The sequence below is a fragment of the Macaca nemestrina genome, chromosome 20, assembly GCF_043159975.1.
Source record: "Macaca nemestrina isolate mMacNem1 chromosome 20, mMacNem.hap1, whole genome shotgun sequence".
NCBI classification, from domain to species: Eukaryota; Metazoa; Chordata; class Mammalia; order Primates; family Cercopithecidae; genus Macaca; species Macaca nemestrina.
In genome coordinates this window covers 53,033,737-53,061,659 of record NC_092144.1, presented here as the reverse complement: position 1 = coordinate 53,061,659, position 27,923 = coordinate 53,033,737, and the positions used below count along the sequence as shown (strand labels likewise).

At 43.5% G+C, this 27,923-nt stretch overlaps 1 pseudogene; it reads left to right on the top strand.

The window, feature by feature from the left end:
* Positions 1-6,634: 6,634 nt before the first annotated feature.
* On the top strand, positions 6,635-18,505 carry LOC139360198 (pregnancy-specific beta-1-glycoprotein 2-like; annotated as a pseudogene).
* The last annotated feature ends 9,418 nt before the right edge of the window (positions 18,506-27,923 follow it).

The window sequence follows — 27,923 nt, the reverse complement described above, 5'->3', positions numbered from 1 at the left end:
CATGCTGGTGGGGCTCTGTGAGCTCTAGAATGTTCAACACTATCTGGGGTCTCTACTCACTCAAGCCCAGCAGGACTCCCTCCCCCAACTCTGACAACCAGCAATGTCTCCAGACTTTGCCAAATGCTTTTCCCAATGAAAAATTTTCCCCTGGCAGAAGCATTAATCTACACTAATCTATAAAAGCAAATCACCACTAAAATCCATCACCTCTTGGTAGAAGATTTACAAGTGTGAGAGGGGTAAAATGGAGGTCTTCAATATCTACTGAAATGACTTTTACTTAATCAGTAATTTGATGTCCCAGAAGGCATATTTAGAGGTGATGCCACATGGCTGCCTGTATCTCACAGCAGAAAGGGTGTGGGTTTTCCGAGGGTTTTAACCGTGAACTGGAAATGTCTGTAATTGTGAAAGGGAATGACACCCACGGGGTTACATTAAAGAATTGATGTAGGGAATTCTGTAGATAATGGGAGAAAAAAATACTCAATGTAAACCCAAACCCCACTCTGATTCTCTCATCATCTTAGGGCCATCTTGTCTATCTATGAATGGTAGCATAGAGATTTTTGTATATTTTCAAAATTGTATACTGTTGTATCATTTTAAAAATAGGAACAAATCCCAAACTGGATGAGGTAACTGGACACTGCTGGAGTTTCACTTTTGCCCAAGAGAGCTGACAACATCCTGCTCCCCCTGGCCTGGACATTGTCTGACTCAGGGGCATAAATGCTCTCTTATCATGGAGAAAGAAGATGTTTTGAACATTCTCATCATTCACCCATTCACCGCTCACACCCGTTGACCTCTCAAACCTCTTCCTCACTCCTGAATTTCATTCCCAATTTACTGAGCTCCATTTCTGTCCCTCATCCATTCCAACATGTGGTGGGTCCAGGTGGTGGCTTCTCCCCATGGTTTTGTAGAAAACAAACAAACAAACAAAAAAACAAAAAACAAACAAACAAACAGAAACAACGAAAAAGACTTTCAAAATTGCTTGGCCTGAATCCTCCTTAAACTGACCTCCACACGCAGCACCGTGATCATACCAGTAGAATTTGTACACTTTTTCTGGTAATCAGATGTTTCCATCTCTCATTAGGAAATGTGACTCTCTCCACCCTGCATAAAGATTTCCCAGTAGAAATCAACACAGAGATACTGCCTGTGTGTTCCCAAAGGAAATGGATTCTATAAGAACAAGTGAAAGCTGCAATTATAGAAAAGACCACATAAAACATACATTATGTAGATGATTCTCACCATTCCTTTAAGAGATATATTGTAAAACATGACATTAATAATTATTCTAGAAGAATAAAGCATGCATACTGTTTTCTTAAATTAATTTTAATAAGGTGGTTCCTCCCATATGCCCAGGTTGGGACTCTGAACAAAATCCTCCATCTTCAGGGGCAATGCCTGAGAGGATGACATGGACATAGGCATGATATGCAGCCATTTCTGTTCACCCTGCCCCTGTTGCAGGACAGTACCAGTCCAGGGCCTAAATCTCCTGCTGAAGAGCTGAGAGAGAAAATGGAATATCCAAAGCCTCTTACCTTTCTCCAGTCTGCTTGAATGGGTATTAGTGCAGTCCATTTTCCCCTGAGGACACCCACTTGCTGGTCTTTGGCTTTTAAGAGTCAGACCTCACTGGCTTCTCTGGGACCCAGCTGCTTTCACTCTGCTGAGTCCTACTCTTTCCCGTGGGGGTCACTCCCCTTCCAGGCATGTCCTCCAGCTCCAGCTGACAGGTCAGCCAAACCAGAACCAAGAGAATGAACAAAGATTTCAATATCTAGTGTGTCCAGCAGAGATCTAAACTGCACAAAAAAATAAAGAAGTAGAGAGGCACACAGCTCCACTGACAACATTGTGTCCCAAAGCAATGTCTTCTGTGCCCCTCATTAAGGAGCTCACTGTCTCTCACCACAGAGGCAACTGCTTCCGGGGTCTTTCAATTCCTCAACGGGAGGCAACACACATTTTAACCCAGTACCTCAGCAAAGGAAGTGGTGCTAATTTACCTACTTGTGATAAAGTTTCTGAAAAGATCCCTAGACTGCAAAATTCCCCTCCGATATACGACAGAAAAAGCTTTCCAATTGCAAAACATTGGCCTCCTTGCTGTTAAAAAGTACCCCTGAAAGAGCCAAAACAGTTTTGCCAAAATAAATTGCAGAACTTGAACTTTCTTATTTAAAATCTCACAAAACATTACAAGTACTAAAAACAGAAACTGCTGGCATAAGAATACAACTAGGGACCAAAGGGATAGACATGAGAGTCCAGAAATAAACCCTCACCCTTATAGTTCATTTCTCTTGAATAAGGGTGTCAAGATAATTTAATGGAGGAACAATCATCCTGTCAAATAATGGTGCAGAAACAACTAGATAACCACATGCAAAACAATAAACTTAGAGAACTATGCTTTCAACCATATCAAACAATTATCTAAAAATGGATGAGTGTGTTAATTATAAGATCTCTCACCCCAAAAACATCTCAGAAAAAGACATAGGAGTAAAACTTAATGACCTCAAATGTGCCATGGATTCTCAGGTATGACCCAAATGCATCAGAAAGAAAAAGGAAAAATAGATAAATTGGGCTAAAGATGCAAGCCTTTTGTGCATCAAAGGATATTATCAAGAAAATAAAAAGACCAAACACAGAATGAGACATAACAGTTGCAAATCACAGAGACAATGGTTTCATGCCTAGAATATATAAAGAACTGCTACAACTCAATAACAAAGAGACAAACCTCTCAATTTATATAAATGGGCAAAAGATGCAAATAGACATTTCTTCAAAGAAGATATGCAGATCATCAAGAGGGACATGAAAAGAAACTCAACATCATTAGTCATTAGGAAAATACAAAGTCAAAGCCACAATGGGATCCCACACTAAACCTACAAATATGGCTACCATTCATTTCAAATGTTAAATAACAAGTGAAAGCCTTATGTAGAATTTGGAATCCTCATACATTGCTGGTGAGATTATAAAAATGTGCAGCCACTAGGAGAAATAGTTGTGCTGTTCCTCAAGAAGCGAATCATGGAATTCCCATGTGAAACAGCATCCATTCCTAGGTATATACCGAAAGAATTGAATCCAGGGACTGAAACAGGTACTCGCATGGGAATGTTGATTGTAGCATTACTCACAAAAGATAAAATATGAAAACAATCCAAGTGTTCATCAGCACATGAATTAACAAATGTGGTCACACATACAACAGAATGTTAATCTGCCATAAAGAAGAATGAAGCTCTGACATCCGCTGGAAGATGCATGGACTTTGGAAACATTATGCTAAGTGAAATATGTCAGAAACTAAATAACATATATATATAATTCCATTTATATGAAACATCAAGAATAGGCAAATTCATAGAGACAGAGTAGAGATGATCAAGGTCTAGGGTGGACAATACAGGGAGTTATTATAGCTTCAAAGATACAAAGGTTCAGTTTAAAATGATAAAAATTTTCTAGGAAAAATAGTGGTGATGGTAACTTAACACTGTGTATGTGGTTAACTCCATTTGATTGCACATCTTAAAGTGATTAAAATAGCACATTATTCACAGAACTGTGAAAAATCGATTTCTATTATTTAATTGACCCAGGCTAAGGTGTTTGTTATGGCAGCTGAAGTCCATGAATACATCATCTGACCCAGTGTTTTCCATGAAACGTATCAGTTTTTAAATCAAGTTAGCTGGAAGCTCCTGTCCCCAGAAGAACTGCAGGTCCCAAAACAAGAGCTCCAGCAGGGGTTCAACGAGCACAGGTCCCATAGGGCAGCCTCGATGTCAGGCCCTGGATGGTATGTGAGGCTATAATGATACAACTGCAACGTGAAAGTATAAGTACTTTTACTACTTACAGACACTGGGGAGAACTCGGCACACCTGGAGACCACAGATACAGAGGTCAGCGAGCCCAGGCAGGAAGGAGAGAAGAGAACGGTAAGCCGATGGCTTTAGTAAGTCCAGGTGTTATCTGACAGGTTTCCAGCAGGGAGCTTTAATGGATGTGTTTAAAGAAAGCAGCAAACACTGGGACCAGGAGATCATGCTGTGATTGAGAAATGGTCACTTTAAATGTAAGGACAAATGTCAGAATATCAGTTTAAAGAAAGTAGATGGAGAGAGGGGAGCCCAGCACACCAAGCAGGAGAGATGCCTCTTAGATTTTATCGCTGGCCACCAACTGCAGTCACTTGAACCAGATACAGTATTGAAAACTGCCATGGTGAGCAAGGCCTGCCTCTGATGTGAGGCAAATAAATTTAACCTTAAAAAATGAATGCCAAGGCAGCATGACACTATGAGCACTCATGACATCCAGGGACACCAGCGGGTGTGCTACTGTGCCCTGGAGTCAGAATCCTGGGTTCTGGTCCCTTGGAGTGAGAAAATGAAAAGGACTTGTCCCTACTCCCCTGGCATTGTTCCTCCCACCCTGCTGCTCCATCCTCTGCTCCCAAGCCCATGTGCAGTGCTCAGCCCCAGACATCACTGACCCCAGGGTATACACAGTGCCACCTACTGCACACAAACACAAACTCACAGAAGGTGACAAAAATCTGCGTTCGGGACATCCGATGGTGAAAGAGGGAGAACAGTGAACGTAGAGACACAGAGACTGGCACTCACAGGCTGGAAGGTGATGGAACTGTAACATAGCATATGCGTGACCTCGTTTGAAACGTGCAGATCCTTGTGGAATAAAATACGCAGCCTGGCCTGGGACTTCGGCCCCCCACACTTCCCTTCCAGTCCACCAGAGGGCGGCAGAGTCCCTCCAGCCTGAGGCCTTCCCAGGGGATGATGACCTCCTTCAGCAGAACCCGTAGCCAAGCAGGGTCCACCCTCACCAGGGTCACCTCGGCCCAAGTCCTCAACGTCCTCCATGCTCCCCACACGGACTCTGTCAGCTCCTTCCTGACCTGGCGGCCGCCAACGTAACACCATTCCCTCTGCAGGTAGCTCCTGCCCCACACACCTGCTCCTTCCCTGGGCTCAGTTAAAAAGACATCTCCCATTGCAGCGCTGGTGCACGCAATGCCACAATGCGCCCTTTCCCCTTGTGACCTCCCTCCATCCTCATCAACTCTTTCTGTCACTGCTCCCTAAATGCCCATCTCTGCTCCATCTGTCCTGTTCTGTGGGGCATCCTAGGCCAAGCCTAGCACTGACACAGAACAGTGGCTGCCTGAGGGCCCACAGCCTCCCCGGGAATCAGTCAGGCACCCTGTGACCTGTCTGCCCGCTGCACCCCGATGGGCTCAGAGCGCGCGTGATGCTCACACACAGGCACCACATAGGATGTGGCCACCTACCCCCGGCTGTCCCTTGGGAAACAGACCTCTCCTGTCTCCCTGCCGGGACAAGGGGGTATTATTGCTCTTTGCTCTGAGAACACAACTCACCCCCACCCGCCTTCTCAGGTGTGAGCTATGTCCCTCCAGAGAGGCTCTCTGGTGAGTGCCTGTTCCTCCTCTACAGAGAGCATCTTGGCCGGGTGAAAACCCTCAGGACAGAACCCTGGGTATGTCAGCACATGGAGGGCTGAGCCCATCACGGCCACGGAGTAAGTCGGGATGAATCTCTCCAGCTCTGAACCCTTGCTGTGTCCCAGGTTCCCCTTCCTGTGTCTCAACGAGCCATGTTCCACGGGGTTCCTGGGTAGCTCCCCATTTCCTCCTGCACCACCACGGGGAAGGTGTGGTGTCCACAGGACAATCAGACGGCCAGGGAAGAGAGGACACCAAAGATGGTCAGGAAGAGAGGAGAAACCCATCTACCAGTCCCAAGGGAGCAATAGAGTGACTGAGAACTGTCGCTTTCACCATGGGAGTCATAGCCCCCACTGAGCAACCAGCACATGCCTCTCCTCCCAAGAGGCATGAGAGATTCACCCTGCACACCTCCAGGAAGGACAGTTTCCTCTGTGACACCCAGGTCACGAATGTCCATCCTTGGAAGTTGCAGCCAAGCTAGACACAATTAGAGAAAGGAAGGGTCCCTGTCACCAGGCAACACACAGCTCACCCACAGCACAATGTGGTGTCCCTATAACAGGGACCTGATGCAGCTCCAGCCTCCTGCACTGAAGGGGAGACCCAGCTGGGGATGAAAAAGGGTGAGGGGTGTGAATGTGCACCCCGACCCAGAGCCACTGGGACAGCAGGAGGCTGAGGCCCAGAACTGTGCTTGCCCAAACTACAGGGTATGTGTGTGACTCTCTGTGTCAGTGCGCGTGTCTTTTGTGTGTATGTTTGTGGTTTTACACATAGTGTGTACTGAGGTTTGGTGACAAAATCACTGCTGAAAAAAGCAGAGGCCTCCACAATTCCCAGGGACCTGACACACAGACAAAAGGAAAAAGAGAAGGAGGGACAAAGAGGCAGGACTGAGAGGGGAGGGGATAGAGAGGTGACCTGGGCACAGACCCCGCCCAAAAGCCTGAGAAGTGCTCCTGCCCCGCGAAGAGGCTCAGCACAGAAGGAGGAAGGACAGCACAGCTGACAGCTGTGCTCTGAAAGATTCTGGATCCCAGACTCATCTCCACAGAGGAGAACACACAGGCAGAAGAGGCCATGGGGTCCCTCTCAGCGCCTCCCTACACACTGCACATCACCTGGAAGGAGCTTCTACTCACAGGTGAGGAGAGAACTTCCTGGGAGAGGACAGGAGGAGGAAGCAGAATGATTGGATGGGGTCTCCTGGAGGGGATGGGGTTCTAAAAAATAAAATAAGCCAGCACTTTGGGAGGCTGAGGTGGATGGATCATGAGGTCAGGAGTTCAAGACCAGTCTGGTCAACACAGTGAAGCCCCGTCTCTACTAAAAACAGAAAAAATTAACCAGGTGTGGTGGTGAGCTCCTGTAATCCTAGCTACTCAGGAGGCTGAGGCAGGAGAATTGCATGAATCTGGGAGGCAGAGGTTGCAGTGAGCTGAGATGAAGCCACTGCAAGCCAGCCTGGGAGACAGTACGAGACTCCGTCTCAAAAAGAAAAAAAAAATTAAATAAAGGAAAGAAGGCTCTGTTGGAGCCTGGATTGGGGATAATATACCAGAGAGGGACAGGGTCACAACAGGAAAATCACATTGAACTGGAATTGGTAATAGGTAGGAAAATCTCAAGTGTTCTGTTCTCCTGGTTAAGCATCAGTGGCCACCATATTTTGAAAAATGATAATAATAACTATTATCAGATGACACTTCAGATGAAAATATAAGCAGGACATGAAACACTGTCCTCAGCAAAAACCTCAACAATTGGGGAAAGAGAAAAAAAATAGCCCTGGCTTGGAGGTCCCTGGGAACCTTCACATCTGCAGGAGTCTGCAGCCTGTCCCAGGCACTGGGGTGCAACCAAGATCACAAACGTCCCTGTCCTCATGGAGCTCATGCTGTCATGGGCAGGAAGACAGACACGCAAAGAGATCTAGAATGTGAGGTCAGGTGTTGGCAAAAGCACCGGAGGGAGCAGAGCACGAAAAGGTCAGAAATGGAAGACCCAGGGTCTCTGAAGGAGGTGTCAGGAAAGAAGTCTAAGGACGCCCTGATGTGAGCAGGACCTGAGGGCGGTGTGGGGGGAACCATGCAGACCCCTGGGGAAGAGGATTTCAAAGAGAAAAATGCCGAGGTCAGAAGTGTTGGATGAATGGGGGTCGTGGTGCTGACCTTGACCCAGTAGGACAGTAGGACAAAAACACACACACACACATACACACAAAAAGGGGTGTGTGTGTTTGTGTGTGTGTGTCTACAAGGCTGATGATTGAAGAGATCTTCTCAGGACCCAGGGCCCCATCTTTTCATCCCAATACATAGGTCTCAATATTGACTGATGTTCTCTCCACCTCCTAGCATCACTTTTAATCTTCTGGAACCCGCCTACCACTGCCCAAGTCACGATTGAAGCTCAGCCAGCCAAAGTTTCTGAGGGGAAGGATGTTCTTCTACTTGTCCACAATTTGCCCCAGAATATTGCTGGCTACATCTGGTACAAAGGGCAAATAATGGACCTCCAGCATTACATTACAGCATATACAATAGACACTGAAATGATTATATTTGGGCCTGCATACAGTGGACGAGAAACAGTATATTCCAATGCATCCCTGCTGATCCAGAATGTCACCAAGAATGACACAGGATCGTACAGCATTCAAATCACAAACCCATGTGATGAGACTAAAGCAGTAACTGGACATTTCACCTTATACCGTGAGTGATTCCACATGATCCCTGGGTGTTGGGGGGTGGGGGTCACTTCTACTTTGCACACACAGGATGGTCAGGCCTGGACTGTGCCTATGTCCCTCTCTGCATTATGTCCCATGTTGGGGTTTCGGCATTTAGTGCAGGACACACACAGAGGAGACAAACCACAACAGATCAGAATTCCTTTCCTGCCTCCAGACCCTGCAGACACTTGCTGCACAGGAAGGACAGTCTGATGGGGGGGGGGGGGGGTGCTCAGCAGGAGGAGATCAGCCTCAGCCAAGCACCTCATGTCCTCTTCATAAACTTGACCCTGAGAAAGACCCTGGAGAACTGAGTAGGGCTTTGCCTAAGAGGCCCCTTGAAATACTCTCAGAGAAGCTCAGCCCTAGAAACCTCAACCCCAGTCCGCTGTCCCCGAATCCTTACTCCAGATAAAGCTGAGGAGGCTGTGCCAGGGCTGGGTTGTGGCAGGGCTTACTGGGACCAAGGATTCACCAGCTGTCTGAGGACTGTGTCTCCTGGAGCTGCTCACTGCCAGGGCTCAGCCCTCAGAGCCTCATCTGGGCAAGGACAGAGTTTTCTTCACCTGACACTCACAGTGGAGAGGACAGAAAGACAAGCTTTGTAGGCCATCAGTCAACTGCCTTGTGAGGCTTAGGACACTCCATAGAAATTCTAATGTCCCCAGAAGCAGAAACAGAAGAGAGAAAATGTACCTGGCAACAGCTTGTCCACAGGGATCTGACCTAAAGTTGCTCTCTCATGGAAGTGAATAATAATAAATGCTGTTTGTGTGAACACCTCCACTGTGCCAAGCATTAGGTCAGGTGACTGTGAAGAATTTACAATTTATTCACAGATAGCATGAAAAGCCACAGTCCATTCGCCATTTAGCTTATTTGACTGAGAGAAAACTGAGGCACAGGAAGGCACAGTCACTGAACCAGAGTCACACAAACACAAAAGGCAGATCAGGGTCACATGAGGTCTGTCTGCAGCCACAGGCCCATCCTCTCCTCCACCAGAAGTGAGGGATTACTGGGATCCAAGGGCCCCGTAGTCATTTATTGTCTCAAATCCTTTCACCTTCGGCATCCAAACCTCAGAGGAGTGAGAGCAAATGGTCAGCTGATTAGTCCGTTCTCCAGAACTAAATCACCTGCATCTACTGTCAGAGTCAGTGCAAAAAATGTCCAAGCCTCCCCCTCAGATCTTAACCCCTATCACTGAACCCGAAATCCTGTGTTTCCCAAAGTGTCCATGTCACTGGCATGACAGGATAAAGGAGAGGACCTTGTTTTCATTCCCCACTCACACCCTGCACCAGCACAGGCCCAGTGAGAGACACACACTCAGGTGCTCTCACATAACAAATGAAGGAATTGAATGAAGAAATGAATGACCCATAACCTCTTTAGAGACTGGATCTCGGATGCAGAATCCTAGGAGGTCTAGGCCACTCCTTTCCCTTGTCCTTCAGTGGCTGACACCCATCTTTCATCCCCCCACTACCTCTTGCCCCTAAAGACACCCCACCTCATGTAAGTCGAAACCCTTTGGCAACTGGAGGGTTTTCAGGGCTCCCTGGTCCTGGACTGTTGAACTGGGGCACCTGGTCCCTGGGGTCTCTGAAGTCACGGTAGCCCCCAGTGTTCACTGCCATGCTGTCTCTGCCCCGCTCTGCTTCTCTGTGTCCCTCATCTACCTCCCACTTCATTCTAACTGGAAAGCCCTGTCCTGCACAGCTTCTTCCTCCACCTCTAGGCCTTCCCCAGACACTCGCTCTAACTAGGCTGCCTTGTAATCCCTTCCTGCTAACACTGTGGAATGGTCCACCTCCCAGGTAATAGGAACGGCATAGAAATGACCTGGAGTTTCCACTCCTGCCAGGCTTCATCTCGAGCCAAAGTCCCCAAGTCACTAAGAGAATAAGCTTCCACTGTATACCCATCCAGAGCTCTTTCCTGTTGTGAGACTGATCTGTGCACAAGACCGTGGGACAGGGATAGGCAGCTCCTCCATCCATTCTTATAATTCCCAGACATGTTCTTCTGGCCTCCTGCACAAACAAAACCAATTTATCCAGATGTTGTTTTGCAGTAAAGAAATATTGTAATGACTCCAAGTCTGCCAAATAGGAGGACGGAGGTATATTATTACTCAAATCAGCCTCCCTAGTGGATCAGGGGTTAGAGACTTTTTCTTTTTTTTAATTTTAAAATCTTTTTTTAAAAAAAATATACTTTAAGTTCTAGGGTACATGTGCACAACGTGCAGGTTTCTTACATATGTATGTATTTGCCATGTTAGTGTGCTGCACCCATCAACTCATCAGCACCCATCAACTCGTCATTTACATCAGGTATAACTGTCATTGCAACCCCACCCCCAACCCCTCCCCATAATATGCCCCCGTGTGTGATGTTCCCCTTCCCGTGTCCAAGTGATCTTATTGTTCAATTCCCACCTATGAATGAGAACACACGGTGTTTGGTTTTCTGTTCTTGCGATAGTTTGCTGAGAATGATGGTTTCCAGCGGCATCCATGTCCCTACAAAGGACACGAACTCATCCTTTTTTATGGCTGCATAGTATTCCATGGTGTATATGTGCGAAATTTTCTTACTGTGGTCTCTCACTGATGGACATTTGGGTTGATTCCAAGTCTTTGCTTTTGTGAATAGTGCCGAAAAAAGCATACGTGTGCATGTGTCTTTATGTCAGCATGATTTATAATCCTTTGGGTATATACCCAGTAATGGGATGGCTGAGTCATATGGTATTTCTAGTTCTAGATCCTTGAGGAATCGCCATACTGTTTTCCATAATGGTTGAACTAGTTTACAATCCCACCAACAGTGTAAAAATATTCCTATTTCTCCACGTCCTCTCCAGCACTTGTTGTTTCCTGACTTTTTAATGATTGCCATTCTAACTGGTGTGAGATGGTATCTCATTGTGGTTTTGATATGCATTTCTCTAATGGCCAGTGATGACGAGTATTTTTTCATGTGTCTGTTGGCTGTATGAATGTCTTCTTTTGAGAAATGTCTGTTCATATTCTTTGCCCACTTTTTGATGGGGTTGTTTGTCTTTTTCTTGTAAATTTGTTTGAGTTCTTTGTAGGTTCTGGATATTAGCTCTTTGTCAGATGAGTAGATTGCAAAATTTATTTCCCATTCTGTAGGTTATCTGTTTACTCTGATCATAGTTTCTCTTGCTGTGCAGAAGCTCTTTAGTGTAATTAGATCCCATTTGTCAATTGTGGCTTTTGTTGCCTTTGCTTTTGGTGTTTTAGACATGAAGTCTTAGCCCATGCCTATGTCCTGAATGGTAGTACCTAGGTTTTCTTGTAGGCTTTTTATGGTATTAGGTCTAACATTTAAGTCTCTAATCCATCTTGAATTAATTTTCGTATAAGGAATAAGAAAAGGATCCAGCTTCAGCTTTCTTCTTATGGCAAGCCAATTTTCCCAGCACCATTTATCAAATAGGGAATCCTTTCCCCATTTCTTGTTTTTGACAAATTTCTTGAAATTTGTCACTCGGTTCTAACAGTAAGTAAACAGCTGAACCAACTCAAAAGTCAACAACTCGTTAAAATCCCTCAGAGATGGCCAGGCACAGTGGCTCACGTCTGTAATCCCAACACTTTGGGAGGCTGAGGCGGGCGGATCACGAGGTCAGGAGATTGAGACCATCCTGGCGAACACGGTGAAACCCCATCTCTACTAAAAATACAAACAAATGAGCTGGGCGTGCTGGCGGGTGCCCGTAGTCCCAGCTACACGCGAGGCTGAGGCAGTAGAATGGCGTGAACCCGGGAGGCAGAGCTTGCCATGAGCCAATATGGTGCCACTGCACTCCAGCCTGGGCAATAGAGCAAGACTCCGTCCCAGAAAAAAAAAATAAATGCTGTTAGAAAAAATGAAGAATGCTTTTGATGCTTACTGGTAGAATGCACACAGCTGAGGAAAGAATCCCTAGCTTGAGGATGTGTCAATAGAAACTTCAAAAAATGAAACACGAAAGTTCAAAAAGAGTAGGGGGAAAAAGTGGAGCAATATATTCAACTTCATATTTACCATTTTGTATTGACAATCGCAATTTTTAAATTTTGTAGTTAAGGAACAACTACCAAGGCTGGAACATTCATGGAATGGGAATACTGCCGGATTCGGGGACCTGTTGGAGGTGACCAGGGGGTGCTACCTGATGGTTTTCCTGCCTGGGCCACATTCGATTGTTTCTTCATGATGATGCCATTTTCATAAGTTGGGATTCTTCTTGTGGGGGACACATGACCCAATGGCATCTCAGTTAGACTCTTCTTAATTCACACAAACTTAAACTCTAGCTGTATTTCCTTAGGTTGAGAGAAAATGAAGACAGCACTTCACATACCTGTTTTGGGCTCCTCCCCATTTTTTCTAATTCTGCACAGAAATTAGAAACAGGGAGTTTTTTATATATTTACTCTTCTTTTAACTCGGCATCATTCCTCCCTTTATGTAATTGACACACTGACCAGTTCTGTCCCTTTAACGGGACTCTTTCTACTCAAGGACTTGCTAATTTCAAATCACCTTTGGCATCTTTCTTTGAGCATAATGTGATCCTGCTGAATTCACCCCACACCTAAACCTTAATTGGGTATCAAGAGAAATACTACTACCAGCAATTCATCTTAGATACTTGGACCATCAGTAAAAATTTCCACTGATGACAACATTTTAATGTTTCCTTCAAATTTTGTTTTGTTTTGTTTTGTTACTAGAGTCACATCATAACATGAAGTCTAAACGCCTGACAACTTTTTATGGGAAAATTACAATATTACAAATTGAGCATCCCAAATCCAGAAATGCAAAATCTGAAATGCACCAAAATCCAACACTTCTGACCACTGATGTGGTGCTAAAAAGAAGTGCTCACTGGAGCATTTTGGATTTAAAATTTTTCAGATGTGGGATGCTAACCCAGTACATCTACTGCAAATATTCCAAAATAAAAAAAGTTAGAACTCCAAAACACCTGGTTTTAAGCTTTCTGCATAAGGAACACTTTATCTGTATGAACTATAGGTATGAAGATCTACAGGAGATCTCTGGAACCTCCTCATCCTGCATAACTGAAAGCTCACACCCACAGAACAATGCCCTATTCCCCTCACCCCAGCTCCTGGAAACTACTATTTTACTCTCTGATTTACTCTGGAATCCACTGAGATGAGGTACATAGAGTAGCCAAACTCACAGAATCAGAGAGTAGAATGTCTAATGAGAGAAAGTATCTGCAAGACTTCTTCCCAAATATTAGTCTAATAGCCACCAAACACAAACGAGGGCCAGGCTTCCATCATCAGTTCATGCTCGCCCTTTCCACCAGTCATTTCTGCATTTGCAAACATCCACATGTATTTCTAGAAAGATCCATACGGTCCTCACCTGCCCTTTACAGGGGGAAGGGCAGGTGAGGGCATGGACACAGGACAGGGAACATGGTCTTGGTCCAAAGCTATCAGCTCTTGCCTGTCCCCTTCACTCTTTGTAGGTCATTCCTTGGACTCTGCTCTATCTTTAGAGGTCACTGGCTCAAGTCAGTCACTATGAGACAGCTGGGAAAACTGCCCCACCTTGTTGTTCCACTCCGTGATGACTGAATTGACCTCCAGGCTTGACTCTGGTCTCCCCTGTGTTATTTCTGCTGAAGTACCCAGTCCCAGGCCAGTTTTCCCAGTACCCAAAGGGTTTAAGGACAATGGGAAGTTCCATCATCCGTCTCTAGGATGCCCTTGGAAAGGGAAGCTGCAGAGAAAACATACCTTGGGAGCAAAGTAAGACTGAAACTAAGAAGATTCTAGCACTGCATGCTCCAGGTGAGGATCACAAGGTGGGCCAGGCAGGCAGTTGGAGAGGGAGGGACTCAGAGAGGCACCAGGGGCTCTGACTGCTGGACCCATGTTTTTCCATGATGCAATGATGCTGCTCAATTCACACTTGAGAAAGTCTGTGCTTCTCCCACATACAGAAGGCAGCCTCACAATCTCTGAGCCCTCAGATTGCTATGCATCTGTCTTGTAACACACACACCTGCCATGGATTTTTAAGGACTTGGGTGGGCTGAAGTGGGAAATGCCTTCTCTGATTGAAATATGTCTTTAGAGGAATCAAGGTGCCATACAGGACAATCTTCTCTCTGTTATCTGCACAGTGGAGACTCCCAAGCCCTACATCTCCAGCAGCAACTTAAACCCCAGGGAGGGTACGGAGACTGTGATCTTATCTTGTGATCCTGACACTCAGGATGTAAGCTACCTGTGGTGGATAAAAGGTCAGAGCCTCCCTATCAGTCGCAAGTTGCAGCTGTCCGAAAACAACAAGACCCTCAGTCTATTTGGTGTCACAAAGGATACTGCAGGACCCTATGAATGTGAAATGAAGAACCCAGGGAGTTCCAGCCGCAGTGATCCAGTCACCTTGAATCTCCTCTGTGAGTATCTTCTGTTCCTCTGTGAGCCAGGCTGCCATCCCAAATACACATGGCCAGAGGGCAGGCCTCCCAGTCCCTCTCAGGTGCAAGTAGAGAGACCCTTCTCCCCGGACATCAAAGCTGGCCATGAGTCCTAAGAGTAGGCTCAGGCTTGATCACCAATGGGAGAGAAGAGGCTGCTCCTGTCATGAGAGACTCAGGGACCAAAGCTTATGATGGGAGAAGTAGGTGAATGTCTCAGGCTCCTGATCAGAGAACACAGCAGGGATTTGGCTGGGACTTCAGTGTTGTGACTTAGCTCACAGGGTCACGTGGCCCTTCCATAGACCAGGATTTTCCCTTCCCTCTGAGAACATCAGCTGTGATTTTATTCTCTTTGCTCCAGTTGGCCTGGACGCCCCCACCATTTCTTCTTCATACGCCTATTAGCATGCAGGGGAAGTCCCCAACCTCTCCTGCCTCACAGACTCTCACCCACTGACAGAGCATTCTTGGCTGATTGATGGGAAGTTCCAGCAATCAGCACAAGTCTTCTTTATCCTCCAAACCACTAAAACATAGAGAAGGGTCTATGTCTGTTTCATGCATAACTCAGTCACTGGTGGAACAAATCTCATAATCAAGAGGATCATAGTCCCTGGTAAGTGGATCCCTGGAGCACTGGCAATATGTTTTCCAGTGAAGTCTATCTGGCTATCAGGGAAGAGCCACCTGCCCTCTGCTAAGGGAGAGGGAAAATCAAAAACCCAGGACAGGGAATATGTTTCTGCTCGAAAACCACGAGCTTTTGCCTGTGCCCTTCACTCTTTCTAGATCATTCTTTAGACTATACAGTAACAATGAACAATGTGAAAGGAAATTCAGAAAAGAATTTCCATTCTCATTAACATCAAAAGGAATAAAATATTTTGGAATAATTTTAACCAAAAAGGTCTAAGGGTTATACCCTGAAAACTACAAAACGTTACTGAATGAAATTAAAGACGACATCAATATGTGGGAAGACATTTCATTTTCATGGATTGGAAAAATCAATATTGTTAGGATGACAATACTACCTAAAGTGAGCTGCAGATTCAACGCAACCCCTACCAGAATCCCAGTAACATTTTTTTGCAGAATTAGAAAAATCTGTCCTAAATCTGACCTGATAGGTTCATATTGATGACTGCCACAACAGAGACACTGAGAAAAAGATGCAAACATGGAAAGGCGGAAAGTGTTGACAACATAGAAAATAGCAATCATTATTTCTCACATCCCAAAGCCTTCAAAACATACAAGTGCAGCATGGCCAGTATGGAATTGACCAAAAACTAATCACCAAGCTAGAAAAGTGGTGAGAAAAAGAAAGGGCAAGAATGTATTTAGCCTATCACCATCCACTTTTGCTGACTAATCTGATGCTGAAAAGAAATGCTCACTGGAGCATTTTAGATTTTGAATCTTTCAGATTTGGAATGCTAAAGCAGTAAGTATGTGACAAATATTTCGAATCAAAAAATGTCAGAAATCCAAAATACTTTCTGTCCTAAGTCTGATGCATAAGAAACACTCAATCTGTGTGAACTATAGGCGTCAAGCTGTACAGCAGATCTCTAGAACCTCCTGATCTGGCATAAATGAAACTGCACACACATGAACAACTTCTGATTCTCCCCACTCCCAGCTCCCGGCTACCAGCAGTCTCTTCTCAGAGTCACTGTGGAATCCACTTACATGATGTCCCTAGAGTAGTCAAACCCATGGAATCGGAGATTAGAGTGTCCAATGAAAGAAAATATTTGCAAAATTTCTCCCCAACTTTGTCTCACATCCATCAAACACGTATGGTCCACGAGGACCAGATTTCCAGCAGTTAATTCCCACCCTTTCCACCAGTCCGTTCTGCATTTGCAAATGTCCACATGTATTTCTGGAAAGATCCATTTAGTCCTCACCTGCCCTCTGCAGAAGGAGAGGAAACTTAAAGAACCCAAAACAGGGAACATGGTTCTGCTCCAAAGCCACCAGCTCTTGCCTGTCCCCTTCACTCTTTCTAGATCATTCCTTGCACTCTGCTCTATCTTTGGTCACTGGCTCAAGTAAGTCAGCATGAAACACCTGCAGAAAACTACCCCACTTTGTGCCTCCACGGCCTGATGACTGAACTGACCTCCAGGCTTGACTCTGGTCTCCCCTGTCTTATTTCTGCTGAAATATCCAGTCCCAGGCCAGGCTGCTCAGTATCTTCAGGGTTTCAGGACAATGGGAAGTCCCATTATTACTCATCTCTAGAATGTCCTTGGAAATGGAAACTGCAGAGAAATCACATCTAGGGGGGCAAAGTAGGATGGAATTTGTAAGGAGCCCAGCAGTTGCACATTCCAGGTAAGGAACCCAAGGTGAGCCAGCCAGTCAGCTGATTAGAGAGGGACTGGGAGGTGTATCAAGGACTGTGACTCCCACTGAGGTGTCTGTCCATGACACAACACTGCTGCTCAATTCACACTTGAGAATGTCTGTGCTTCCCTAAGACAGAGCAGGTGGCCTCACAGTCTTTGAGCCCTTAGATCATCATGCATCTGTCTTGTGACACACACACCAGCTATTTGTTTTCAAGGACTCGCATGGGCTGAGGGGAGGGAGATCCCAACTCTGATTGAAGGATGCCCGTGGAGGAATCAAAGGTGCCACAGGACAATCTTCTCTCTGTTATCCACACAGTCCCAGGCTAAAGCAACCCGGTGAAAACAGGATCCTCATTCTAGCCAATGTCACAAGACATGACACAGGCCCTTATTAATGTGAAATATGGGACCAAGTTGGTAGCACCCCCAGTGACCCAGTCACGCTGGATGTCCTTTGTATCTTTGGTTCCTGTGTGGACCAGGCCACCCGCTAAAATCCAAAGGAACACAGGCCACACATCTCAGTCTCTCTCAGGTCCAAGTACAGACACTTTTATTTCTGGACACCAGGGTTGGCCATGGCTCCCTGCCCTGGGAAATTCTGGGTATGCATAGCCTTAAACAAAAATATAAGGGGAGGAGATGCTCTTGTCATGGGAGACTTGGAGTCTACAGCCTGTGATGGGAGAAACAGGAGAATATCCCAGGCTTTGGCTCAGTGAACACAGGAGCGGTTTGGCTGGGCCTTGAGGGTGTGTCTTGGCTCAGAGGGACACTATGTCCCTTTAAGAGACCAGGAACATCCCCTTCCTTCAGATGACATCACCTGTGACTTTATTCTCTTTACTCCAGATGGTCCACGCATCCCCAGCATTTTCTCTTCATCCCCCTATTACCGTTCAGGAGAAAAACTCTACTTGTACTGCTTCGCGGACTCTAACCCACCGGCAGAGTATTCTTGGACGATTGATGGGAAGTTTCTGCAATCAGGACAAGAGCTCTCTATCCGCGAAATTACTGCAAAGCATAGCGGAATATATGGTTGCTCGGCTCGTAACTCAGCCACTGGCAGCGAAAGTTCCGCATTCAAGACGATCAAAGTCTCTGGTAAGTGGATCCCTGCATCACTGGCAATAGGGTTTTAGGTGGTGTCTATCTGCCTTTCAGAGAAGACCTAGGAAAACATTTTAATTCCCAGCCTGTGTCCCATTGGCAGAAGCAAATCCTAAATTCTCCTCCTGAACCCTCCCTATTTGTCTCTACGGACTCTCTTCTCCTTGTTTTTCTGTTTTCTCATGGCTGACTTTGTGTCCAGCCTGAGAAAGGTAGGGAGGGGGCTTTGTCAGCCCTGAGCCCTATGTGATGGAAGAGGCTTCACAGAGGGACAAGAAGGAGAGTCCTCAAGGTCAAGTTGCTTCTCGCTGTCACCGACACATCCCTTTCTGCCACGTCTTTATTTTTTTTCCCTACTGCATGAGCTACAAGGAGCATCCGAGGCTTTGAAAGAAGCTCACATTTTTCCCCCAAATGAGAGTAGGAAAGCCCTTGGATGAGAAAGGGGCAGCTCAGACCACTCCCTAATCTGCTCCGGGCTTCTCCGGTGACTGGCCCTGCCTGACTCCACCTCGTGTGGGACCAGCATGTGTGGAGAAAGACCTCTGGTGGCCTGTCCTGAATTCGGCTAAATCGAACTGTCAGTTGGTGTGAAGGCTAGGCTGCAGGGAAATTAAAAGAGAGGGAGCCTCGGGGCAGACTCTTGAGCTGTGTCCTGGCTCTGAAGTCACCGGCTGTATGATGCTGTTGGCATAGCACGTGGGACACAGCACAGAGGACAGTGAGTGATGCACACTTGGAGACATAGGGAGATTCACCTCTGGGGTTCTGCATGGCAGGAAAGGGGCTATGCCAAAAAGTGTGTATTTATAGAGTGTAAGACTACCAGGACACTTTATATATATCCAATATAAGGCTTATCATTAACTATTTCTAAGTATGCAATTTAGTGTTGTGTGAACATCACACTATCCATTTCCAGAACTTTTTCCTTTTACCATATTAAACCTCTGTACCCAATAAACAGTAACTCTCACTCCTTCTCCCCCTAACCTTTAGCACATACCATTCTACTTTCTGTCTCTATATAACTGGCTATTCTATTTTATAAATGGAATTATAGAATAATTATCCTTTCGTGTCTGGCTTATTTCAGTTAGCATAATGTCTTCAAGGTTCATCCACTTTGCACGATGTATTGGAATTTTATTCCTTGTTAAGGTTGAATAACATTTCGATGTATAGATATATCTCATTTCCCTACCCACTTATCTTTCAATGGACTTTTCCATTGTTTCCATTTTTGGCTATTGTGTGTAATGCTTCTCTGAACATCAATGTGCAAATATTTGTTCACATTTCTTTCAATTCTATAGGGAGTATGTCCAGAAGTGGAATTGCTGGATCGAATGGTAATTTATTGTTTAAATTTTTGAGAAACAGCCACACCACTTTTTACAGTGGCTATAACATTTCCCATTCCCATCAGCAATGCACTAGAGCTCCAACTTTTCCGTCTATTTGAAAATACTTGTCGTTTTGTGTTGCTGTCATTGTTGTTGTTTATCAAAGCCATCCTAAAGTGTGTGAGGTGGTGTCACATTGTGGTTTTGATTTGCATGTCTCTAAGTATTCGTGATGCTGAGGATCTCTGCTTGGGCTTATCGGATATTTGTATATCTTCCTTGGAGAAAACTATTTTAATCCTTGGTTTATTTTGTAATTGTGTTTTTGGATGTTTCCTGTTGTTAACTTGTAGTTTTTTGTGTATTCTGGAAATTAATTTCTTATCACACGTATAATTCGCAAATATTTTTCTCATTTCATGGGTTGCCTTCTTACTCTCTTGATAATGTTCTTCGATATATAAAACATTTTGATTTTTATGAAGTCCAATTTATCCATTTTATTTGTTGCCTATGCTTTTGTTGTTACTACCAAGAAATCATTGTGAAATGCAATATCATGAAGTTTTTATGCTATGTTTTCTTCTAAGAGTTGTATAGATTTTACTCTTACATTTAGATATCTGATCTATTGTGGGTTAATTTTTGTATATGATGCTAGGTAAAGGTTCCACTCATTCTTGCCCTTGGATATCCAGCTTTTCCAATATCTTTTGGTGAGAACACTATCCTTTCCCCATTGAACGATCTTGGCACACTCGATGAAAATCATTTGGCCATATATGCAAGTATTTCTTTCTGCAGTCTCTGTTCCATTTCATTAATGTCAATGTCCTCTTTTATCCCAGTACCACACTGTATTGGTTACGGGGGCTTTGTAGTAAATGCTGAGATCAGAAAGTGTGAGTCCTCCAGCTTCATTCTTCCTGTTCAAAGTTGTTTGTCTATTTAGGGTCATGAGTTTCAATATAAATTTTAGAACGGATTTTTCTTTTACTGCAAAAATGTCACTGAGACTCTGAGAGGAATTATATTGAATCTGCAGCTCACTTTGGGTTTCATTGTCCTCCGGACAATAGTGAGTCTTCTAATTCATGAAAACAAAATGTCTTTCATTTTATTGATGTCATCATTAAGCAATATTTTATGGATTTCAGGTATAATCATTTCACCTCTTTGGTTAAACTTATTCCTAAGTATTTTATTCTTTTTGATATTAATACAAATTAAAATTTTTTTCTTAATTTCCCTTCAGATGGTCCATGGTTAGTGTATTGAAATACGACTGACGTTTGAATGTTGATTTTGTATTGTGGAACATTACTGAATTCATTTATCAATTCTAATAGGTTTGTCCATCTTTAGGATTTTCTAGATATAAGTTCAAGTTATCTGTGAACAGAAATAATTTTACTCCTTTCTTCCAATTTGAATGTCTTTTTAAAAATTCTTGCCTAATTTTTCTGACTAGACCTTTCAATACTACATTGAATAGAAGTGTCCAAAGCAGCAACCTTGTCTTGTTCCTGCTCAAACAGTGAAAGCTTTCAGTCTTTCTCCGTTGAATATGATGTTAGCATTGGGTTTTTCATATATTGCCTTTATGTTGAGGTGGTTTCCTTACATTCTTAGTTAGAATGTTTTTATTATGAAAAAATATTGAATTTCATCAAATGCTTTTATTGATTCAATCTTATTACTGGTTATAGTTCTAGTCATATTTTTGTGTTTTTTTAGGAATTTGTCTATTCCATCTAGTTTATACAATTTATTGGCATACAATTACTTACAGTAATTTCAAAATCATTATTTTATTAGAATTGGTAGTAATCATTTCATTTTCTGTTTTTTCATTTTTACTTTTCTTTTCTTATTTTTTTTTTTGAGAGAAAGAGAGAGAGTCTCTCACTCTGTAGGCCAGCCCAGGCTGAAATACAGTAGTGTGAATGTGCCTCACTGCAGTCTCAAACTCCTGGGCTGAAGAAATTCTCCTTCTTCAGCCCCCCAAGATAATAGGACTACAGATGCATGCCACCATGCCCAGCTAATTGGTTTTAAATTTTTTTTGTAGACACAGGATCTCCTGAGGTTACCTATGCTGGTCCAAACACCTGATCTCAAGAAATCCTCCCATTGTGACCTTCCAAAATGCTAGGATTAAAATATGACCCACCATGCTCGGACTCCATTTCCATTTCTGATTTTAGTAATTTTAATCTTCTCTCTTTTTTTCTTAGTCCAGTTAATGGTCGTCAATTTTTTTGATTTATTTTGAAGAATCAACTTTGGTTTCATTAATTTACTGCATTCTTTTTTCATTCTCCATTTTATTTTTATCCACTCTAACCCATATTGTTTACTTCATTCACTGTGCTTGGGTTTAGTTTGTTCTTCTTTCATATCCTGAAGCATGAGAGAGCTTGCTTCATATGATTCTTTTAAAGGTTTATTGCAGCCAATGAAACAAGATGCCACACAGACGAACCAATGTCAGCTGCTCTATTACTACTGTCATCCGTAGCCTTGAGGTCAAATAGGCCCAGAATGAAATCTCACATCCTCCTATTAGTAGCCATATGACACCAGGAAAGTTTTTACACTACTCTAAGCTTCTGTCCTTTCATCAGTAATATGAAAATAATATGTAGGCCTGGCGCGGTGGCTCAAACCTGTAATCCCAGCACTTTGGGAGGCCGAGACGGGTGGATCACGAGGTCAGGAGATCGAGACCATCCTGGCTAACACGGTGAAACCCCCTCTCTACTAAAATTCAAAAAACTAGGCGGGCGAGGTGGCGGGCGCCTGTAGTCCCAGCTAGTCGGGAGGCTGAGGCAGGAGAATGGCGTAAACCCAGGAGGCGGAGCTTGCAGTGAGTTGAGATCCGGCCACTGCACCCCAGCCTGGGCGACAGAGCAAGACTCCGTCTCAAAAAAAAAAAAAAAAAAAAAAGAAAAAAGAAAAAAGAAAATAATGTGTAACTGACAGGGTTACTGTGTGAATTAAATGAGGTACAGGTAAAGTATTTAGCACAGGGCCTGACACATAAGATGTGCCCCTCAACAGTACCTATTTCCATATATATATAGAAAAAAAGGTAACACAAAACACTAGGACATGGTTACTGACTACTTGTGGGAGAGAAAGGAAAAAATCTAAGTGTAAAGAATCAATCCTGGTATTCTTTTTTTTTTTTTTTTTAACCAACTGAGATGCATCCAGGATAGGACTAGACAAATAAGATAAATTATCAGGGAAGACACCTGTGAGGGAATGTGGGGCAGGCATGAAGGTAGTATGGGAGAACCCACAGACCTCAAAAGCTCTATTAGAACCACTCAGTGCAGTTCTAATAGAGTTTTTGCAAGGCTGATGGGGAGTCCTCCAACCAGTCACACATTAGAGTTAAAGAGAGCCTCAGAGAACTAGGTTTGCTTACACGCCCTTGCTTCGAGCCTGTGGGAAGGAAGCTTTCTGTGCAAAGGAGGTGGTGAATTTGAAATGCACTGACCTGGGCCTTCTGTCAATCAGGTCCCTGACACGGAGACCTGGCAGGGTCTCATTGATGGCCGCCACCACAGAGACACTGAGAAAAAGAGGCAACCATGAAAAGTTGTAAAGGTGGATAGTTCTACTGACATAGAAAATAGCGATCAGCCTTTCACACATCCGAAATCTTTCTGAAATATCTGAGTGCAGTAGAGAATTGACAGAGGACTGATAAAAAAACCTAGAAACAAGTTGAGAGAGGAAAAAAAAAATTGCAGGAAGATAATCATCTCCCATCAACTTTCCAACAGAAATAATGTATTCCTTGAAGAAACAATTAAAGACTACCTCATGTTACATGCTGGTTCCTGAGGTTCCCCCCTGTAAAGTAACATCATCTCCATTTCTTCTTTTCTTTTCTTTCCATGACAGCTTCTTCAGGAAGAGGACATCTATCCTGGCATTGATCTGACATAGCAGCCATGATGTCATTTCTGTATTTCAGGAAGTCTGGCAGGTATGATGGCCTTTTCTCTTGTACCACTTCCTGCAGGCTGACTGCCATGCTTGGGAGAGGGAAAAGACTTATTGGCCTGTATCTGGGACTGGATCTCCTCCTTCGTCCACTAAACTCCTGCTTCTCAGCACTAATTCCTGCAGTTCCCTTTCTCCCTGGCCTGTATGCTCCCTCTACCCCAATATCTTTTAGCCATAATTGTCTCGTTTATTTCTCAGATTCAAATGAGAAACACAATTTCACATTATGAAACCCTCTTCATTATTTTTCACATCTCTCAATAGTGTAATTCTCTCCATTCCCATAAAGCTCAACCACTTCTCAAAGTGTTGCTTGACTTCTTGTTTCCAGACTTTGAAACCTTCCTTGCATATGACTGCCTCATTACCTTTCTAAAATCTAGTTAATTCACTTAATCAAGAATCTCCAGGGGTCTACACTAGCCTATTTGGTAAGTTCACATTTCTTCTATTTACTAATTCTTCTCACTTCTTTTACCTCTACTTCCTAGTATAATTCCTCCATCCTAATTAGAACTGTCTTCCTACACATCCCTGCCCCTTCACCCATATAGACATAAAATTCTTAGTTCCAATGCTATGCCTAAAAACGGGGTGAACTCCCCTCCACCATCTGCACTACAGACTTAACCACTCCCTTCATCACAAGCAACCTCTGACCTTGTGGAGGAAAAAGACTTTAGGATCAGCCTGTGAACCTGAGACTCAGAACACAATGTATGTGTGGTGGAGACTTTTTCCTGATGACTAATTCACTTGTTCAAAAAAGATACGGAAACGAAGAAGGCAAGGTCCCTACCCCAGGGGACATAAAGCATAAGACAGGAAATGAGATCTGAAATTCATCATGATACCAAAATAGAAAAAAAGTGAAGGCCACAAGAAATCAGAGAAATCTGATGGGAAATATAGCTACACTTTGGAATCACTGGAAAACATTTTTAAAAGTGGATGCTCAAGCCCCACCCATGAGTTCCAGTTTAAAGGTCTGGAGAGGGACCCAGGCATTGATAATTTTTAAGTCTTCCCTGACACTAGTAACATGTAATGAGGATGGAGAACTCTTATTATAAAAGGTAGAACTTACAACTAAGTCAATGATTTTGAAGTAGAAGTACCGGAATTACCTAAGGACGTTTTTGAACATATGTAAGACTATGCTTTTTTGGCCCTAATTATTAATGGGCTACACGAAGAACTCAGGAATCCAGCTATGAAACAGAAGCTGAATGGAAAAGCCACCATATTTTATATGTTAAAATATATATAAAGCATTTTCAAATAAGTGATAAGTGTTGCTAAACCTTCTCTAAATAACGTTTATGGTAATGTTAATAATATGAGTATTCTAGGCTGGGCGCAGTGGCTTATGCCTGTAATCCCAGCACTTTGGGAGGCAAGACTGGCAGATCATGAGGTCAGGAGATCGAGACCATCCTGGCTAACACGGTGAGACCCCATCTCTACTGAAAACACAAAAACAAAATTCGCCGGGTGTGGTGGCAGGCACCTGTAGTCCCAACTACTCCGGAGTCTGAGGCAGGAGAATGGCGTGCACCCGGAGGTGGAGTTTGCAGTGAGCGGAGATCCTGCCACTGCACTCCAGCCTGGGCGACAGAGTGAGATTCCATCTCAAGGAAAAAAAAAATTAAAAAAAAAAAAAAAGAGTTCTAAAAACCGTATGAAATTTTTGGAAATCGAATATGTTATCAGTCATAGTGTCGTATGCCACAGAAGTAACAAGATTTCTATGTGAGTTGTGTCTTTACCATAATCAACCTAATAAAAATCTCATTAGATTTTTAACCATGATCATTTTAAATCTTTGTCATTCCCAGACCGTTGCTTTGATTCTTCCTCGAATTATTTACAGTCAGCTACAGTCCAAAATTGCTTTTTCTTCAAGGAGATATATGGAAAAGACTCTGACAACGACTCTTGAATACAAGTTTCTGATAACTTCAGGATCATACCACTGGAGTCTCTGAGAACTTTCAAAATTTTAATGAACAGGCTGATACCTTCATGAAATTCAAGACAAAGAGGAAAAAAAACTCAGTTATATTGGACTTAATAATCAAAAGGATAATATTCTCATAATTTTTTCTTTGAAAACGTGCTGATTCGTTGAATGTTTTATTCTCCAGATTTATAGACTTTCTCTTTTAAGCTCTTTATACTTTACAGAAATTTGATAAAGTATACTTTTGTAAACAAAAGTCAAAACATTTGCTTTTGTTCCCAATCTGAGTACCTCAGAATTGGGAAACTATTTGTAAGTATTCATATGCTTATGGTAATAAAGTTATTTGCACAAGTTCAGTAAGAATCTACTCTCTTTATAACATGACACATTTGAAAACATTGGTTATATTACTAAGGCTTTGACTGGGATGTTCTATACATAGAATAAACCCATAGGGAATGCAGGGAAAGTCTGAAGTTGGCCTTGATTTGGCTTCCGAGTCTCAAGAGGTTTTTGGAAACTTAATCTGAGAGTCTTATAAAACTTCTAAGAACGCAAAGTTTAAAAAGATCTTCTATGGTCCATTGCCACTCTTGCTGAACTTAGGTAAAAAATCTAGGCAAGTTTGGTGAGAGTCAACCTATTTTGCAAACAATTCATCCTACTGGAATTATCTTTGGTAAAAATGCAGACTCCTATTTAGAGAAAAATTATGTTGAAAAGAAAAACTGTAGTATACCTGTTACCAGATTGAACCACTGTTCATTATCTTTGAGCATTTACAATCTACGGTAGACTGGACTGGACCCTGAATTCTTTTAGTTCTTCCAATTAAATTTTCTCTAATGAAATCACTAAGAACAAGAACAGCTCTGTTCCTCAAGCCATATAAGCTAGAGGTGTACAACTCAATGTAAATTTCATGGGAAAACCCTCATGTCTGAGGTGTGGGCCACTCAGAGCTCTCCAAATGCTCAACACCATCACTTAGAGACACTTATACTGCAAAGCACGACAACAAGTTGTTGACTGTACACTGTGGACAGCTTTTCTCAAGATGTCAGAACAAGACTGTCAATCATGATGAGACTCTTACCTCTCTTAATTTGTCCTTGCTTATGCCTGTCTCCTTTGCTTCCCAGAATAATGCTTAGGATTTCACAAGAAGTAGCTTCTGAGAGTAAGTTAACAGTGTCAGATATATCATGTCAACCACATTATTATTTTCTTAAGATGCAGTTTCTCTGTTGTTGCCCAAGCTGGGGTGCCATGGCAAAATCTTGGCTCACCACAACCTCTGCCTCCTGGGTTCAAGTGAATCTCCTGCTCCAGCCTCCCTAGTAGCTGGGATTATAGGCATGCACCACGACACCAGGCTAATTTTGTATTTTTAGTAGAGACCGGGTTTCTACATATTGGTCAGGCTGGTCTTGAACTCCCGACCTCAGGTGATCCGGAAGCCTTGGATTCCCAAAGTGCTGGGATTACAGGCACGAGCCACTGTACCTGGCCAACACATTTTTACATAACAGGAGATCCTTTAGTCCACCCAAAGGCTGCCCTTAGCTGCATCTTTAACACTTTTTCCTCAAGTATATGGAGTTTTTTTTTTAGGCTTCTACTTGTATACTTGCCTATTCTTCTCACTCCCTGTTTTAATTTAACATAGGCATGCAATGCTAGAAAATAGAATTGCTCCCTACCAGCTAAGCAGGGGGGAGCCTGTCAGTTTCTGACACTTCTCGTTGCACATGGATAAATACATCGGGCATTATAGAGACTCAGTTGTAAAAATCAACAAATGTGCTGCCTGGTTAAAATGACTAGTCTCTTCTGGCTTCTTTGATCTATTCTATTGTAGTTGGTTTGCATCCTGCCTAAGGCGCATATTCCAAACTCTTGATATTTTCATTCTGATAGTCATACCGGTAGTCTCCCTCGTGTGGTGCAATCTACAAACATTTTTATTTGTGTGCAAATATTTGTGTGCAGCCATTCCTCAAATATCAAATTGTTTCTCTTGGGCTGGAATTCGAAAACCCAAAGAAATGTGTGGTTTATGTGCCGGGTGCAGTGGCTCACGTCTGTAATCCCAGTACTTTCAGAGGCCACAGCAGGTGGATCACAAGGTCAAGAATTTGAGGCCAGCCTCGTCAATATGGCGAAACCCTGTTTCTACTAAAAATACAAAAATTATCCGTGTGTGGTGGTGCGTACCTGTAGTCCTGTAGGGAGACCCCCTTGAAACCAGTGCTATGGAACAAAAGATGAAATGCTCCAGATTGTTGTAAATTCAAAATTGCCTGCAGGATTGTGTAAAGA